This window comes from Neomonachus schauinslandi, chromosome 7 (genome assembly GCF_002201575.2).
Source record: "Neomonachus schauinslandi chromosome 7, ASM220157v2, whole genome shotgun sequence".
Classification (NCBI taxonomy): Eukaryota; Metazoa; Chordata; class Mammalia; order Carnivora; family Phocidae; genus Neomonachus; species Neomonachus schauinslandi.
In genome coordinates, this window is record NC_058409.1 from 30,871,398 (window position 1) to 30,888,584 (window position 17,187).

A 17,187-nucleotide genomic window follows, 5' to 3' on the forward strand; every position below is an offset into this window, starting at 1 on the left:
TGGGAGCTCTGTGTCAGAGCAGAACTGCTAAAAACTGCTGAACTTCCTGTGACAATCCTGGCTGGAGCTTGCTGACGGCAGGTAGAGATCTGGCAATGGCAAGTCCTGGCTGTGCCTGTTGTCCCTGATGACTTGTTTGTAGCACCCCCGTTCACCTGCGCAAGTGTCCTGGTTTGGATGACAGATTATGTGGTCACCATTTTCTCACCTAACTGCCTCCTCGCTGGTCTCCTTACTGCCATTCTCTCCCCCTGCAATCCATTCTCCACACAGCAGCCTGCTTGTAAATATGGTTCTGAGGTTCTTACGAGCTGGCCCCTGCCTAACTCTCCAGCTTTGTCTCTTCCTTTTACCTCCTTGTTCACTTCTCTTAAGTCATATGGTCATCTTCCTGTACCTTGGACGCGTGGAGCCCATGGCCACCTAAGGGTCTTTGGCTTTGCTCTTGCCTCTGCCTGGAACGTACTTCCCTCCACATCCCCACACAGCTGGCCCTTCTCATCATCAGGCCTCAGCTTGCATGTTCTTGCTTCAAGGGGGCCTCCTCTGACAACCCAACTGAAGTGGACTCTCCCTCACTCCTCTGTTTAAGTTTTCTTCCTAGCGCCTATCACTGTCCAAGATAGACTTTTCTCTCTTTTTCTGTTGACGGGCTAATGCCATGGGGGCAGGCCTCGCTAAGGCATCCCCAGTGTCGGAATGAGTCTGCCACACAGCAGACACTCAGGAAACATCTCTTAGCTAAATGACTGGACTCCAGTGAGTACAGGCCATTTCTGAAGGTCAGCTCTGCCTCTGGGGCTGACTTCCTCATCCACTTTGAATGCAAGTACTGTATTTCTGTTTTATCTCCCCACTGGCCCACAGGTGGCATGGGACAGGGGCCCTGAATCTGAGATGATTTTCTCTGCTGCTGCCAGCCCTCCTTAGCATCCTGTACCTCCTACCTCTGTGTGGGGCTCAGTATCTCCTCTCCCTAGCTGTCTCATCTCTAGATGAAGCTCTAGGAATGGACAGTAACCCTGGACTCAACAGATACCTTAATGCCCACTCTGCCCCCAAAAGCTCCCCAAAGCATCATTAGTTGGGGCTCTAGCCACTCAGCATGCACTTGGGGCCCCCCTTGGCCACATTCATCTGGGCTTTTCACTTGGTGAGCTGGGCACTTACTCTCCCTGGAACCCACTAATTGAGGGAAGGGAGGAAACTAGCTATCTGAGAGGTGATGTGCCCTGTTTCTAAATGCTGAGAGGTAGGAGATATTTAGAAAAGTATGGCCTCCATATAGCACCATCATCATTGGTGACATTTCACTGAATCCCAGCTCTTCTACTCTCTGTTACTTGGCCCTCCCCCCAGTCTTTAAGATGGGAGTGGTGACAACCACACTCCTCCCCCCACCGCTGAACAACTCTACAGGGAAGAAGCAGAAAAGAGCCTTCCTCCCTGATTCTAAACCTGAGGAGGAAATGAGGCTCCTGAGCTTAGCTGAGTTTAAAATAAATTTCGGCTCCAGGTGGTGGAGTCATACAGTCATAGCTAAGTCAGACAGAGATAGGAGATGGAGTTTGAGAGTTTCCAAACACTTCTCCATGAAGTGAGTCCCTGATGGGAACCAGGCTGCTGCATATTGGGCAGAGGATGGGGAGGGGTAAGCGAGGACTTGGGAGACCAGACTGGCACTCTGGAGGATTTCCAAGGCCTTTGTCTGAGTCCCAGTCTTTTGGGAAGGAGCAGGGAGGTGGGGATTAGAAGTATTAAGTCTGAGGGGTGCCTGGGTGGCTCAGTTAGTTAACTGTCCGACTCTTGATCTCAGCTCAGGTCTTGATCTCAGGGGTGTGAGTTTGGGCCCATGCTGGGCTACTGGCTGGGCATGGAGCCTACTTAAAAAAAAAAAAAGGGTTTAAAATCAGGCCTCGGTGCAAATCCAGTCTCTGTCCTGTCACTCACTAGCTCTGTGCCTTAAGCAATGCTACTTAATCTTAGTCTCAATTTCCTCATGTGTAAATGGGATAAGAGGGTCTACCTCATTTGATTGTTGGGAAGACTAAATGAAGTAATTTACATCAAGAGCTTATAGCACAGTTCTTGGCACAGACTAATGTTCAATAAGTGCTATAGTTATCATTATCCTTGTTGTCATTATGCTGTTGTGTTTGTTACTGGAAAGAGGGAGAGAAATGTGGAACTTGAATAGTCAATAGGAGCACTGCTTCCAGCAGCCTCTGCTTTCCAGGCAGAGGAGCCATGAAAAGAGCAGATACCTCTAGAATGAATAGCTAGTCTGCACTGAGCTAAAGGGAAGGCAAACCCATTCTGACCCCTTCCCATTTCAGCCTAGGTACGTGCCTACCCTCATACATTTCTCCCTCATGCCAGTCCAAGGAGGATCAGTCTATAGCTCTGTCTTCACAGACCTAGTTGTGTACCAGACCAGATTTATTTTGGTCTGTTATTTAGTGTCTCTGTTCTAGACCTGGGGTGTCTGAGGTTTTCTGGTGGTGGTGGATAAGAGTGCTTTTTTGAAAAACAAAATGTGGTCTCTGTCTAGGGACTCTGCTTCCTTCTGGCCACAGGCAACAGCAGAGACTCTGCCATCTGCCAAGGGTGTGGGATGACTAGAGGTCAATGCTGAATATTAATTCACCTGTTGGACATCTAAGATAGCAGTTAATCAGCCCTGGGAAACAGCTCTTGCGTAAGAAAAGGAGTGATTTGCCTTTGGCAGAAATTCTTAAGCTGGGGTTTTGGGGAGTCTGTAAACCTCCCGAAATGTTATACAAAGTTATCCCTGCATGTGCGATGTACATTTTTCTAAGAAGAGGATCCATAGTTTTCATCAAAACTCTTTTTTTTTTTTTTTAAGATTTTATTTCTTTGACAGAGAGAGGGAACACAAGCAGGGGGAGTGGGAGAGGGAGAAGCAGACTCCCCACTGAGCAGGGAGCCTGATGTGGGGCTCGAATCCAGGACCCTGGGATCATGACCTGAGCTGAAGGCAGACACTTAACGACTGAGCCACCCAGGTGCCCCGGTTTTCATCAAAACTCTTAAGGGAAGTCACGGCCCAGATAGGTTCAGAATCGCTGGTCCTGATCTGGTCTCTGATAGAGACCTCCTCTGGGGGTCTCTAAGAAGCTTCAGCCTGGCTGATTGACAGGACTGTCAGTGAGAAGGGTCTGGAAGGGTTGGTGAGGCTTTGAGGAAAGAGAGCTACCCTCTGTAATGTACCTGTGTTGGCTGGTTGGAGCCTACCATATCCATTTGGGATGTTGGGGGTTTTGAGCTAGCTGAATAACTCTTTTCCCTGAAATTTGGTTACCGTATTATAAGGCACTCTAAACTGCCATATTTTGTGCCACATGGAGGTCTGATCTGGTGTCATCTCAGAAGTGGGAGGCAGGGTTGGGTGCTTCTTAAGGTGCATTTTGGTGGTCGTAGTGGTAGGGGATGCGGGAATCTCATTATGTTACCGTCATTTGAAAGTTTGTTACGTAGTCGTTACTCAGCCATAGATTGTGCACTGATACGGAGTTTTTTCCTTTCCTTTTGAAGACATTAAATCTAAGGCCCATAGTCTATTTTTTAACTTCCTGGAGACCAGTGGCTTCTTCTTATCCCTGTGGCATCCTTTCTTTAGGGGTTAGGTACCTTGGTCATATTTCCAGCTGTGCTTACTTACTCCTTACTCCTCAGCCTGCAAATCCTGAACAGTATCTCTGAAAGCCTACTTGGGCCTCTGAGATTGTTTGATGCGCTTTGGAATATGATTCCATCACTGAGCCTATGACCCTGTTCTCGGCAGTCCTGATCCTGTCTTATGCTTTTCTCAATACCCATCATTCTTTGTTGCAGTTTCTTGTTTATGTTAGAAAATGGCATCTGCCTCCCTGCTGAGACTTTCCCCCTTCCTCTCAAACCCCAGGTCCATGTGCTCAACCCAGATGACTGGATGGCATCAGAATGCAGCAGAGATTTCCTAAGACTTGGCTGTCCTCCCACCTGAACCAGGCAGACACGCTATGAGCTCAGAGTCAGGTCATAAGTGGGCAGTGTAGGCTGAGAGCAGCAGAGCACAGTGGTTCCCTGGGCTCCCCCAAGAGTAGAGCGTGATCCCCATAGGGTGAATTGGCTAAAGAAAGCTCCATGGGATGAGTTTCACTTTGCTTTGGAGGCCTTGTCCTCCAAACATGAAATAGTCAAGTCTCCAGGACACAGGCTTCTGACTTGGAGCCATCAGATCATGCAGGGCCACCCAACTTGTCCAAGCACATAAACATACCCATCATCACTGCTAGTGGGGGTCTGGGCAGGGGCTATCATCCCAAGACTGCCCTGATCCCCACAGAGCTAAGGGATCTCATGGAGGTGATTAAAGCCCACACAAGGTGACATTTTCTCAGCGTGCTCTTCCAAAGAGGCTCTCCGTGCAGGGCAAGTGAGGCCTTAGGAGGAGCTGCCTGAGCCACATCCACTTTGTGAAAGATGAGCCTAAGGACTGAGACTGTGATGTCTGCCAGAGAGGCAGCCCTGTTCCCATTCCTCACCCAGGGCCTTCTATCTTGCTTCACCACCTCCTCTCCTGTACCCTGCTCCCCTTAACCCATTCATTTTAAGTGGGCTCTTAATAACTATGACTTGAATTTTTGAATTATCTCTTGATTATAGGGCCCTGGGGATGATGAACAATAGGGAGTAGCCATCCTCTAGTGTTTATTTGCTTCCTCCCAAACCCTGACTTTGGAGAAGGAATTGTGAGGGAAAAGACAGGCCTCAAAGGCCATCTGATCTCGCAGTCCACTCCTGGGCAGAACAAGCCACTCCTCAGACCAGCTGACTGTCCTTCTAACCTGAATGCTTCCTTGGGTCATACAGAGGCTTTTTATTGTGATCAAATGTATCAGTCCTCTCCTTTATGCCTTGGTATTTTGTGGTCTTTAAACAAGGTTTCCCTAGCCTTAGATAATAAAAATATTCTCCCATATTTTCTTGTATTTCTTTTATAGTTGTGTTTCTATGTTAGTTCTTTAGTCCATCTGGAATTTGTTTTCATATATGGTGTGAGTTAGGAATCTTTTTTTTTTTTTTCCAGAGGGTCACATGCTGCCCAGAATTATATAGGCCATCCTCTCCCCAGTGACTTGAAATGCTACTCTTATCATATTCAAAATTCCCATAAATACATGTGACTGTTTCTGTATTCTCTTTTCCACTGCATTGAACTTTTTCCATATTCCTTGGACCAGTAGCATACCATTTCAGTTGTAGTTTTTGAGTATTTTTTTTTCTTTTTTTTTTAATCTAAATTCAGTAAGCCAACAGAGTATGTTTTGATACAGTGTAATTTTCTCCTTTGTTTTTTTCCCCCCAAATTGTTTTATTATTCATACGTATTTTATCCTTCTAGATGTACTTTGTAATCAGCTTATCAAGTTTCATTTAACAAGTCCTATTAGGAATTTGGTTGGGATTTTGTTTTATTATATAAATGAAGTTGGAGAGAGTTGATATCTTTATACCATTGAGTCTTCTCATCCAGAAACAGAATGTTTCAGCTATGTTCTTAAAGGCCTCTGGGGGAGACATTCTTTCTTCTGCTGACTCCTGCAGTCTCCTCAGCATCCCTTGGCCGATGCCCTGAGCCACCAGATCCTCTTATTGCCGTGTCCCATGATCCTAGCTTACTCACTCCCTCTTCCACTCAGATATGAGTGAAACAGTGAGCATTTGCTTTTGCTCAGGCATTCCAAGCTTTATCTTTCTAAGACTCAAAAGAACTCCAGGGGGATTGTCCTATCTCCTTTATTCCCTGCCTTTATATCCCATTCCCAGAATCTCCCTTCTCATCTTGCTCCCTCAGGAATTGAGATGCTTCTGATCCAGAGTAGGACAGCTTGATGTTTCCTTTGGTCGGACTTCCCTGGGAATCCGGTTGGCCTGAAACACAACCCCTCATTCTGACCTCTCTTTTCATACTGTTGCATGCAATTTCTAAGCTCCGTCCCGACAAGATGGATGGAAGGAGGAGAGGAGAGCTCACAGGGTATTTGAGGGAATAGAAGTATTAGCGATTCTATGCCAGACACCCATGCTAAAGGCAAGAGTTTATGACCCCAGATCTGCCAACAGTTACCACCCTGTGACTCTGCACATCAGCCTGGACTCCACAGAGCGGCTAGAAATTCCTAGCCATTTTTGATCCCTGATTTCTGTCCTGTGCACCAGCCTCAGGAGGCAGACTGCCAGGTCAGGCTGACTATCAAAAGCCTAGGGGTGAAGCAAATAAGGCCATTCTGCCTGAAACCCTTTCAGGGACAGAGGTATCCAGCAGTTGTGTTGCCACAATGAAAGCCAAAGGAACCAGAACTAAGGTTGTGTGGGCTCTCAGGCCAGGGGGGGTGGCTGGGAAGTAGGAAAAGAGCAGCCGAACATGGGGTCCAGGGCTTAAGACTTGCTTTAAGGCTAGGTACAATAGCAACACAAAGATCTAGGCAGTTTGCCCATGTCCTGAGTACCCAGAAAGGCCACAGGGCTCCGACATCCAGACACACTTTGCCCAGCCATGCTCTTTTCTTGTTTCTACGTCCACTTGGCTCTCTCTGCATCACCTCCTCCTGCTTCCAGGATCCTCTGGGGTCAGGGTCAGCATAAGTTACCACGAAACTATCCCCTGTGGCCTTGACAGATCTTCATCTGCTGCTTCTCCCGGGGATAAGATTTCAGGGTAAGGACTGCAGAATTTGTTACAGTGATTGGAAGGTTACTCTAACGTAAGACTGTTACAGAAAATGATTCCTAGACCTTGGTATTTCAAAGGACAGAATGAGCCACTCCAGCACAGTGAACCAATTTTGGGGACAGGAAATCTGCCACAGTGGCTGAAAAACTTCTGGTAACACAAACAGAGCTACGGTGCCTGATTCCTTGAGATCTTTCTTTCAAACGCAATATGCTGCAAAGACTTTTCCCTTGCCATCCCCCACCCTGCCCCCCAAGTTGCTCAAGGCCCAGCCAGCCACCCAGTTTTACATGTCTAAATCTGAAATCAAAGTCCCAGGCAGGGAGAGGGATTGTCACAAGTAATTGCAACGTCCCACAAGAATTTCTTTGGAGTTAAAAGGAGCCAAACCTGGGCCTTCTCCAAAGCTTGCAAGTCTGAGCTTTTGAGAACCACATTTGATCTGTTCCAATGCGTTGAGTGTAGATGTTTGTCTTGTACCTGCTTGACAGTTCTAGGGGACCCTGTAGAACTCCTGTGGCCCACCATGGTAACAGGTATGGCTCCCCCTGGTAGAGGACAGCGTGGGGATCGGCTTGAGTGAACCACAGGCCCCCACGGTTGGCCTTAACCTTCTGAGCCATGCTAGCGCTGGGAACACAAGCCCAGGGGAGGAGGAGGGACATGAGCCCTGAAGGGCGAGGGCTTCCATGTGGCTACAGGGAGGGACTTGGAGGGGAGGGGAAGGGGCACACTGTTCCATCCTTCCTCGGCAACTCACACACTCCCTGCATCCTTGCCCTTGCCCCTCCCTTATGTCATTTTATCCTTACATGTTCACATTGTGGCTTTATTTTGAGATGATGTTCTCTCTTTTTCCATATAAAGAACATCTACCTTCAAAGTGACAGCTTAAGGCTCAAATACAGTAGCTACCCTGACTATATCTCAGGACAGCCCAGCGGTACTGGGGGATACAAGTTGGCTGTTATGAACCAGATACAATCATCATCATCATCATCATCATCATCATCATCATCAAAGAGTTACCACTTACTGAGCCCTTACTTTGTGCACAGCACCCCCTGCGAGGTTGACATGTTATTTCCCTATTTGACAAAGTCGAGTCCAGGCCTAGTGAGGTTAAGTGGCCTGCCCTAGGTTGGTCAGAGTGGGAGCCAGGCCTCCAGAGAATCTGGGACATTGCCATGGCTCGTTTTCTGCAGGAAGGAGCAGAAGGAAGCAGAGCCCAGTGAGGTGCCCGCCAGCCCCACCAGTCCCAAACTGCCAGGTACTATTGGAAGGGGCCTTCACAGCATGTCTTTCCTGGGCCCCAGGTTTCCCACAGCCTACCAGGACCCCTGGGACGTGATGCCTCAGGGATAGGGATGGAGTGGGAGAGGAGTGGGGAAGGCTAGACGGCTCTGTCTCGGCTCCTGAGGGAACACTCACATCATGGGCCTGCCTCCCTCCTCCCTGTTCTCCAGGACATCGGGGGTGAGGCTTTCTCTGAGAAGTAGGTTACTCCTCATTCCCACCACTCTGGCCCTAGCTTCAAAGAACACAAAGAGAGCCACAGCAGGCCAAGGTAGATTTCTGCTTGGAGGCCAACTGTCCCTCAGCCCAATTTCTTTTCAGCATAGCCTAATATCTTTTTGTCCCCACTGCTGATTTACATGGCAGGTTTATTTAATTAGCCAGAGATGAGTCAAAGTGCAGCTTGTCCTCAGAGTTAATTAATATTTACTGAGCCACCACACAGTGAGTGACGCCAAGACTGGACTGTGTCCTCTATATCAGCTTAGGGAACAGACTTCAACCCCTTGTGCCTGGCTGGGATTGGGAACTGGAACCAAAGAGTAGGGACGATGAGCCTCGGTGCTACTAAGAGGAACAAATGAGGTCACGCACCTAATGTGCCTACCACAGTGCATGGCACTTGGTAAGGACTTAGAAATTGATGGCTGTGTTTGTAAATGTTAAAAAGGAGTGGCAGGGCAAGATGGCTGAGAGAACATGTTCCCCTATGGGATATATTCCAATGGGGGGGTAATGGCAGCAGACGCTAACGGGGCATGCACAGCCTCAGGAGCACTCACGTCAGCATCATTCATGAAGAAATTAGGCATGCTTCTCCCTGTTTCCATCAGGCTTCCTGGTAGAAGAAGGAGAAAGTGGAGGGTGGCTGACCCTGAAGGAACTCAAGCAGAGCAGGAGTAAATGGAAGCTCTCCTTTAGCTGTGATTCGACTGCAAAGGGAAGGAAACCTGGCCCGGGCAGAGGAGCACCTGTACCATCCCCGCTAGGCCAGGACCCTTCCCCTTGTCAGCCCAGTTCTGCACACACCAGAACTCTACCCCACTCTTAGGAGACTTTTGACCCTGGCCCTTCGTCCAAATGGTGCTTCCTTGCGCCCTCTCCTGTGGATGCCCTGACAAAGCCCTCACTGTGGCAGCATTCGGTGACGGTGCTTGCCCTCTCCCTCTCCCTCCTCCTGGGCTGCCACGCCTGAGGAGCATCATACAGCCTGCCCTGTCTGACTTTAGGGCTGCAGGGGAGTCCCATTCCCTAGAGCCCTCATTGTGGTGACCGGACTGCCAGCACGTGACTCTCCCGGCTCATCCCACCTGAACAGCCTCAGGCTTCCCCGTGGAAGTCCCAGCGTAGCCAGTGCCTGAACGTTCGGGCTCTTCGGTCTCTGTCTGGCAGGCTTGACCCATGGCCCCCTGGGAGCCTGTCCCAGAGTTAGGTTGAGAAGTCACCATGAAACAGCCAGGACCCCAGGCATGGACAGGCCTTTCTGGAAGCCAAGGCCAAGTGGGAAGTCACGCTACAGGACAAGACCCAATGGTCTGTCTGGCTCCAGCTGCCAGAAAGATGACTTTTCTAAGTCAAAAATGAGGCAGCCCTAAGACCTGGGCAGATTGGGGCAGGAGTGGGCAGGAGGGCACAGCGAGGCCTCTAAGTTTCATTCTGCGTTTGCCACATCTTCCGTACAAAACCAGAGACTGGGCCAAAGGGGTCTTCCCAATTACCTAAGATGAACTCAGTAAGAAAGTGGAATGGGAAAAAGGGGAGAAACCGCCGTCAGATTGTCCACTACAGCCCGCTCTAGTGGGTTTGAGGTTCTGGGGCCCCTGCGCCCCCTGCTGGCCCCTCAGACAGGCTACTGCCCTTGGGCTTCCTCCTCCGCAGGAGGCAGCGGCCGCTGCTCCCGGCGCTACTTCAGCGGCCGGCTGCCCCTCACTCTTTTTCATCTTTTCTTCGCCTTTGGACCTAGCCGCAGCTGTCTCTCTCCCTTCCATAACCTGGGCTTCCTCCTTCCCGACAAAAATGTCTGCGTCTAACCCAAGCTTTTTTTTGCGGGGCGGTAGTGTATGGCCCAACTGCCTTGCTTTCCTACCTGCACACGTGCCCCTCAGAACTGCAAGTGGCATCCTTCCCCAGCCAGCGCATCAGAGCAAGGCTTTACTGCTGCTTCCCAGAGGGGCGGCCCGCTTCCAGCTCTTCCTTCTCCCTCTGTCTTTCCCACTGCAGAAGCCCGCCTTTACAGGGCCTCTGGGATTGGCCACCCCAACTCTCCCACACCAGCCCTTCACTCCAGATTGGACCAGGACTGTCTGTCCTCTCTCTCCCTCCCTCTCTGTCCTTCCAAATCCTGTCCATTCAGCAAATCCTCATGGCTCCAGTGTTCACACTCTGGCCCATCCCCACCATGCCCTCCCCTGAGCTCCTGCTGCCAGGCCACTTGCTGTGCCAATAGTCTCCTGAGTGTCTTTGTCTTCTGAGATTGGAAGTACCTAGAGGCCAAAGACTTTTATCTCCCACAAAACCTGGGGCGGTGCTAGGCTCCCAAGGGGCTCTGGGGGCCATGTGGAATGCTGATCTTTCTGATAAGCTCCTCGCGCGGCCTGAGCTCTCCACCTGCGGCAAGGTCTGGGTGTGGCTTGTCCTGGTGTGGCTAAATCGGCCAGGGCTACCATGGTCAGGTCACTGCAGAAGGAGGGGAGATGTGGGGGCCTTTCCCAGAATGATTAAGAACCAGAGGGTGGCTTTTATTTCCGGAGAGACTGGGTGAGGGGAGGGAGGACCAGTAGGGGATGAGGTCCCTGGGTGTCCGTCATGGTGCTGGTGGAGAAGCCCACGCGGGATACGGAGGACGTGGATCCAGGGGAACCCCCCCAAACCTCATAGATGCCGCCTTCCATCGTTCCGCCATTCCTCCAAGGGCCGCCTGCCTCCGGGTTCGCAGCCGCGGGACAGATTCTTGCGGGACCTGGGGCGGCGCCCAGTGCTGCTGTGGACAGCTCATTCTGCGGCGGTGGCAGCGGCGGCGCCCGGCGAGTCCCCGGCGCCGCCAGGGGGCGAATAGGGTGTCCGCCGGCTCTTGGGACGCCGGGCGCGCGGGCGCTGCGCTCCGGGAGGCCGGGCCGGGGAAGGCGCGCCCTCCGGGACCGTCCGTGCTGCCGCCGCTGCCGCAGCCGCGCCCGTCCACTACTTCCAGCCCCGCCCTCAGGCCGGTTCGGCCGGGCTCTGGGCGCCCCAGGGCTGGGCGGGGCGCAGCCGCCGGGCGCCCTCACAGGTGGCGGGGCAGCCAGCGCTCCCGCTCGGCGCGCCACCGGGCTCTGCCGGGCGGACACCCCGCGCTCCCTTCCCGCCCCTCCGCCACCCTCTCGGCAGCCCCGGCTCTGCTCTTGCGGCCGCCCGGCTTGCAGGGCCGGTGATTGAGAAGGCCGCACCCTGGGCGCAGCAAATGGAGGACGCTGGCATTTAAGCGGGGGGCGAGGGAGGACGCAGCTCGGTTCCCCGCCTTCTCCCCACCCCTCCGAAGCGGCCGCGGGCGCTGCGCAGGCGGGTCCCTGCGCGCTGGGGCTCCCGCCGCCCGGGTGCCCAGGGAGAGACCCCGCGCGAGGCCGGCGGGCGCGTACGCTGCGCACCTGCACCTGTTGGAGCGGGCCTCGACCCGCTCCACGCGAGCCGGCCTCCAAAATAGACGCCACCCCGGCTGCGGTCACCTCCCGAAGCGGCCACATTTGGCTTTAGGAAAACAAAACAAAAAAGTGGGTTTACAGTTGCACACGTCGACTTCCCTCTGGGTCAGCTAGTGGTGAAAGATCATATTTTGGTAAGTCTGTGGGCTGCAGCCTGAGACCCCCACGGCTCAGGAAGGAGACTTCCTGGGCCTTGGCACTGCTGGCGATCTTTCGTCTTTCCCCCCACCCCCTAAAGATTTTATTTTAAGTAATCTCTACACCCAGTGTGGGGACTGAACTCACAACCCCAGATCAAGAGTTGTATGCTCCACCGATTGAACCTGCCAGGCGCCCCTGGATCTTTCCTCTTGATGAGATGCTGTTTGCATAGAAAAGGAGTCCATTCTTTGGGACCCATGTCAGGCCTGCCAGAGTTGATAAACGTGTGTATGCGGGCGCGTGCGTAATCCTCTGGGTGTCCACTCAACTAGCCTGCATCCATTTGGGGTAAATATTTTTATCACTGAATAAAAGAAAGTCAAGTTTATGTTTCATTTCAAAGGGAGTCTTTGAAACAGTACCTATTCATTTTTTTATTTTTTTAGGACAGGGGAGGGGCAGAGGGAGAGAGAGAATCTTTTTTTTTAAAAGATTTTATTTATTTATTTGAGAGAGAGAGAATGAGAGACAGAAAGCATGAGAGGGAGGAGGGTCAGAGGGAGAAGCAGACTCCCTGACGAGCAGGGAGCCCGATGGGGGACTCGATCCCGGACTCGATCCCGGACTCCAGGATCATGACCGGAGCCGAAGGCAGTCGCTTAACCAACTGAGCCACCCAGGCGCCCCAGGGAGAGGGAGAATCTTAAGCAGACTCCACACCCAGCACCGCGACTGTGGAGGAAGATTCCCTAGCTTAACGGACTGAGCCACCCAGGTGTCCCTGAAATAGTACCTCTCTACTTGCCTGCTAGTCAGTCACCCACATTTTGGTTCAGTTTGGTTTGATGTAGGGGTTTTTGCAACCCTCAAAGCAGGAATGAAAAGTTAAATGATGTCCCAGTTCGTACATAAACTCTGGTTTCAGATCTTACCATTTAGCCCGGATTTCCACAGCAGGAGTGCCAGGGCAGATGCATGTCAGTCTTTTTTTTTTTTTTTAGGATTTTATTTATTTATTTGACAGAGAGAGACACAGCGAGAGAGGGAACACAAGCAGAGGGAGTGGGAGAGGGAGAAGCAGGCTTCCCAGGGAGCAGGGAGCCCGACTCAGGACCAGATCCCAGGACCCTGGGATCATGACCTGAGCCAAAGGCAGACGCTTAACGACTGGGCCACCCAGGCGCCCTGCATGTCAGTCTTTATTCCAATTCATGTTGGTCAGATAGATGCTCAGACAAACCTCTGAGGAGAGGTTCCCAAATGAGTGCATTCCTCTGCCCACCAGCAGACAAAATAAGACTGGTTTGTCAGCTAGGAGGAGCCATAACTAAATGGCCCAAGTAGCTTTTCAGCTCTGAGATGGGGGGTTGGGCTGCAAACTCCAAACTTGTTAGCATCCAGGATCTGGGTCCCAGGAGACTCTCTCCCTCCTCCTCAGTTTATCTGGACATTGAAGGTGGGCTCAGAAATCAGAGAGCCTAGGTGACTCTGCAACCCTGGGGGAGCCTCACCTCCCAGAACACAGAGCTCACACTCTGTCGTTAGTGCTGGGCATCCACCGCAGGTCCAGCACAAGACCCCCTCCCCCCCCCTTTGTGTGTCTGAGACTTCCTGGCTCTGTGAAGGAAGGAATGGCCTGAAGTCCAGATCTCATGTGACTTGTAAGACCCTCAGGTCTGAAGAGTGGCACTTGTGGGAGCCCTGGCTCCAAGTCCCCAACCTCAGTAGGCTCTTGGGGGTAGTGTCAGTTGAACAGCCTGTTTGACAGTGGCCTCGAGTCCTGGCCCAGACAGGGCTTTTCCAGAAGTTCGCGCTCTTCAGACGTGGCTCCCATTTACCCAGATGCAGCAACCTGCCTGCAAGAGCATCCCTCAGCTCCCTTCTGCTTCTGGAGTCAGCACTACCTGCCCCCTTCTCAGCCCTGCTGGGGAGCCCTTTGTGACCAGGAGAGTCCCCCAGAGGAGAAGGCCATGTCCTCTCTGCCGCACAGATAAGAAGCGATAAGGACACGAGTCTCGCTAACACAACTGCAAAGACTCCCCTTGTCTTACTCTCACTCCCCGCGAGTCTTCCATCCCACACGACTCAGTGGGCACCGGCTTTGTGCCAGGCACTGTGGCCAGGGATACAAAATATGGTGGTCCCTTCCCTCGGAGAGCTCGTGGTGTCCAATGGAGGAATTTATTCTTTAATTCATTCAGAGCTCCCTCTCCCTCTGCCTGCCGCTCTGCCTGCTTGTGTGCGTGCTCTCTCTCTCTCTGTGTCAAACAAATAATAAAATCTTTAAAAAATAAATACCAACTATGTGCCGGGCCCTGTGCCAAGTGCTAGGGGGACAGTGAAGAAGAAAAGCTACCACCTCCTAGACTCATGGTCCATAGGGGAGACAGACTATCAAGTAGAGAATTACAAGCCACAGTAAAGAGAATCACAGGCTACTTTAAGCACATATAAAGAGGGTAGGGAGAGATTCTGAGTGGGAGGGACAGTAGGAGGTGCCGGACTGGGACATATACCTGGCAGAATCAGATATGGTGCTTACCTTTCTCCCGAAACATGACCCCAGAGCTTCCAGAATGCTCCTCCCTATACCCTGACCCTCACCCCCACACCCAGGGAACCTGTCAGCCCTTCCACATTGCTCCATCTCTGAGGATGCCAGGCACCTTTCCTTGGCCACGTGGTGCCCCACATGACTACTGACTCAAGTTTCCAGGCAGCAGTCGGGTGGGGGCTTCAGGATGTGGGGCCGCCGTGTCCCAGCCTCCTGAGCTCCATCTGAGGAGCTGGGATTGGAGCATTTGATAAAAGAACCGCTAGGAGAGGAGGAGTGAGGTTTGGCACATTCACATTCACACTCCCTGCCACTCCACTGGCTCTCTGGCCATCGTGCTATACAAGGCCTGGCCAGGATAAATCCCCACCCCCCCATCCCTCAGGAGAGGGGCAGCAAAGACCCTGGCCTGGAACTCATCCAACAAAAGAGCCATTCCAGACCCCTGGATCCACCTGGCTTTGGCGCCTCTTCCACACCACGTTCTGGCCTGCGTCGGGGGGGGGGGGTGGCGCGGGGGACAGGTTAGCCTGCCTCCAGGTAAGGACTGCACTGCCCAGAGAGCCAGGGGGCCCACCAGTACCACGGCAAGGAGGCCGGAGGCAGCCCCTCTGTGGCTCATCCCACCTGCAAACTGGCTCAGAGAAGGCCGAGGATCCCTCTGCGCCCTCTGAATGGCAGTGGGGGGTCCAGCGCAACCCATGGCTGGGGGCTGGGGGCTGGGTGCTGTCCACTGTGGGGAGCTTGACTCAGGCCTCAGCCTTAAGGGGCAACTGTGTGGCCGGAGCCACCAGCTGGCCTCCGTCCTTGGACATAGCCTCTCCCTCACCCTCCTTCCATCCTCAGGGGCACCTGCCTGGGAATGCCAGGGTCCCTCAGCTGACACCCAGCTGCCCATATGCCACAGCGGCAGGTTGGCCAGGAGCAGCCTCCAGTACCTGAGGTGCCCTGGACCCTTAGGCAGTTGTGTCCTTGGCAGTTCGCTTCCTTTTGTCTTTACAGATGTGGATGAGGCCGTCGTGTGTGTCGTGTGTGTCTCGGGGGCGGGTGTAACCCCTTGGGCTGCTCCTCGTGATGAGGCCAAAGCCTGGGACCTAGGGGGATGCTTGATGTCCCTACTTTCCTTCGTGGCTCAGGCCGTTCGGGAAGTGGGTCTGTCAGCCTCGCCTCTGCGCACTGCGCCACCTTCCCAGTGGCTACAGAGCTGAGGCCCCCAGCACAGGGCAAGGGGCCCCTTCTGCTGCTGCTGTCATTGTCCGTGCGTCAGCTCTCTGGCGAGAAAAGCTGGAGAGTCCCCCTTGCAAAGCCAGAAGCATGGCACCGAGCAAAGGTGTGATCCCTGTCACTTTTCTGGCCAGGCCTGTATCCCAGCCCACTCTCGAGCCACTGCAGTGTCCCGTGGCCTTCAGACCGGGGCCCCTGGCTCGTGGGTGGCAGGGCTGCCCACGTGTCTGAGTTTCCCACATGAAAAGATGCAGCAAGGCCTCCATGAGCTTTTGAACATGGAAGAGGTAAAGACAGCAGCAGGACCACCTGGGGCTCCAGGCAAGGGGTGGGGGCAGAAAAGGAGAGCAGCCCCTGCCTTAGAGCCTGGTGGGCCCTCTCCTCCTCTCATGTCAGGTAATTGAGCTCCTCTTTAAGCTATTATAAATGTTCAACAAATTCTGACTCTGTTAGGTTGGAGAGCATTAAAGTATCCTGGGTAGATGCTAGGGACACACATAGTAATAAGAGTAATACCACCATTTATTATTCTCTTAATATGTGCACTCCGAGCACAACGAATTATGTGAATTTTCCTCTTCGATCTTTACAACTTTCTAAGAGACATGTGCTGTCGTTATCCCCATTTTATAGCTTAGGGAACTGAGGCTCAGAGAAATGAAGTCACTAACCCAAGGTCACACATGGCCAATTAGGATTAAAACAGATGCCTGTTTGTCTCCAGGGTTCGTACCTTCCATCCCTCCTACCTACCATCGCCCAGGGCCCTGAGCTGGGGGAGGGAGGGGCAGTGGACAGGAGGCCATGCTGGCCTCCACCCTTGGTCAGGTTCATCTTGCCTCCACACAGATTGTCTGTGTCTTCTGGTCTTGGGGACGGAGGCCTGATGGTGGGCAATGAGGCCTCCAGGTATCATGGCAGGGAGGTGGCAGCTTGCCCATGCTTCTGATGGCTGAGCTCCCCCGCTGCTTGAGCTAACCAACTCTGCCCCCCACCTTGGGCCTAGGTAGTGATTTCCCAGATCCTGGCACCTGGCAGGCAGTCAGTCATGAGACTGGGGACTCACCCATAAGGTCAGAGATGCCCTCTGGGCCCAAAGCCAAATACAAGTGGGCAAAGAACCTGCCACTAAAGCCACTTGTTTGTCCCTTGTGTCCAGGAGCCTTCCTGGACACCCCTGCCACGTGTCCCAGAGCTGCCCTGGCTTCTGCACTGGGGGAAGGTGTGGCCCTACGGAGGGGGTAGGCTGGGGATGGGGGGTATAGAACTGCTGCACATAGGGTGCCCTCCCCTCACCAGAGAGCACAAACCTTTGGGAAAGAGAGTCACCCTTGGTCCAGAGTCGCCAGAGGAAGGGAAGGGGCTCTTTCTGGGGATTATTATATTCAGTCCTTAAAGCGGCACAAAGAAGGTGCTGGAATGATCCATTTTACAGAAGAGGAAAGCTGCGGCAGGCCCCCTCAGCAGGCATGCTGGCCCTATGGTCAACTCCTCTGCTGCACCACCTCCCCAGCCCTTATTAGGTTGGTGGGGGATGGGGTTGAGGGCAAGAGAAAGGG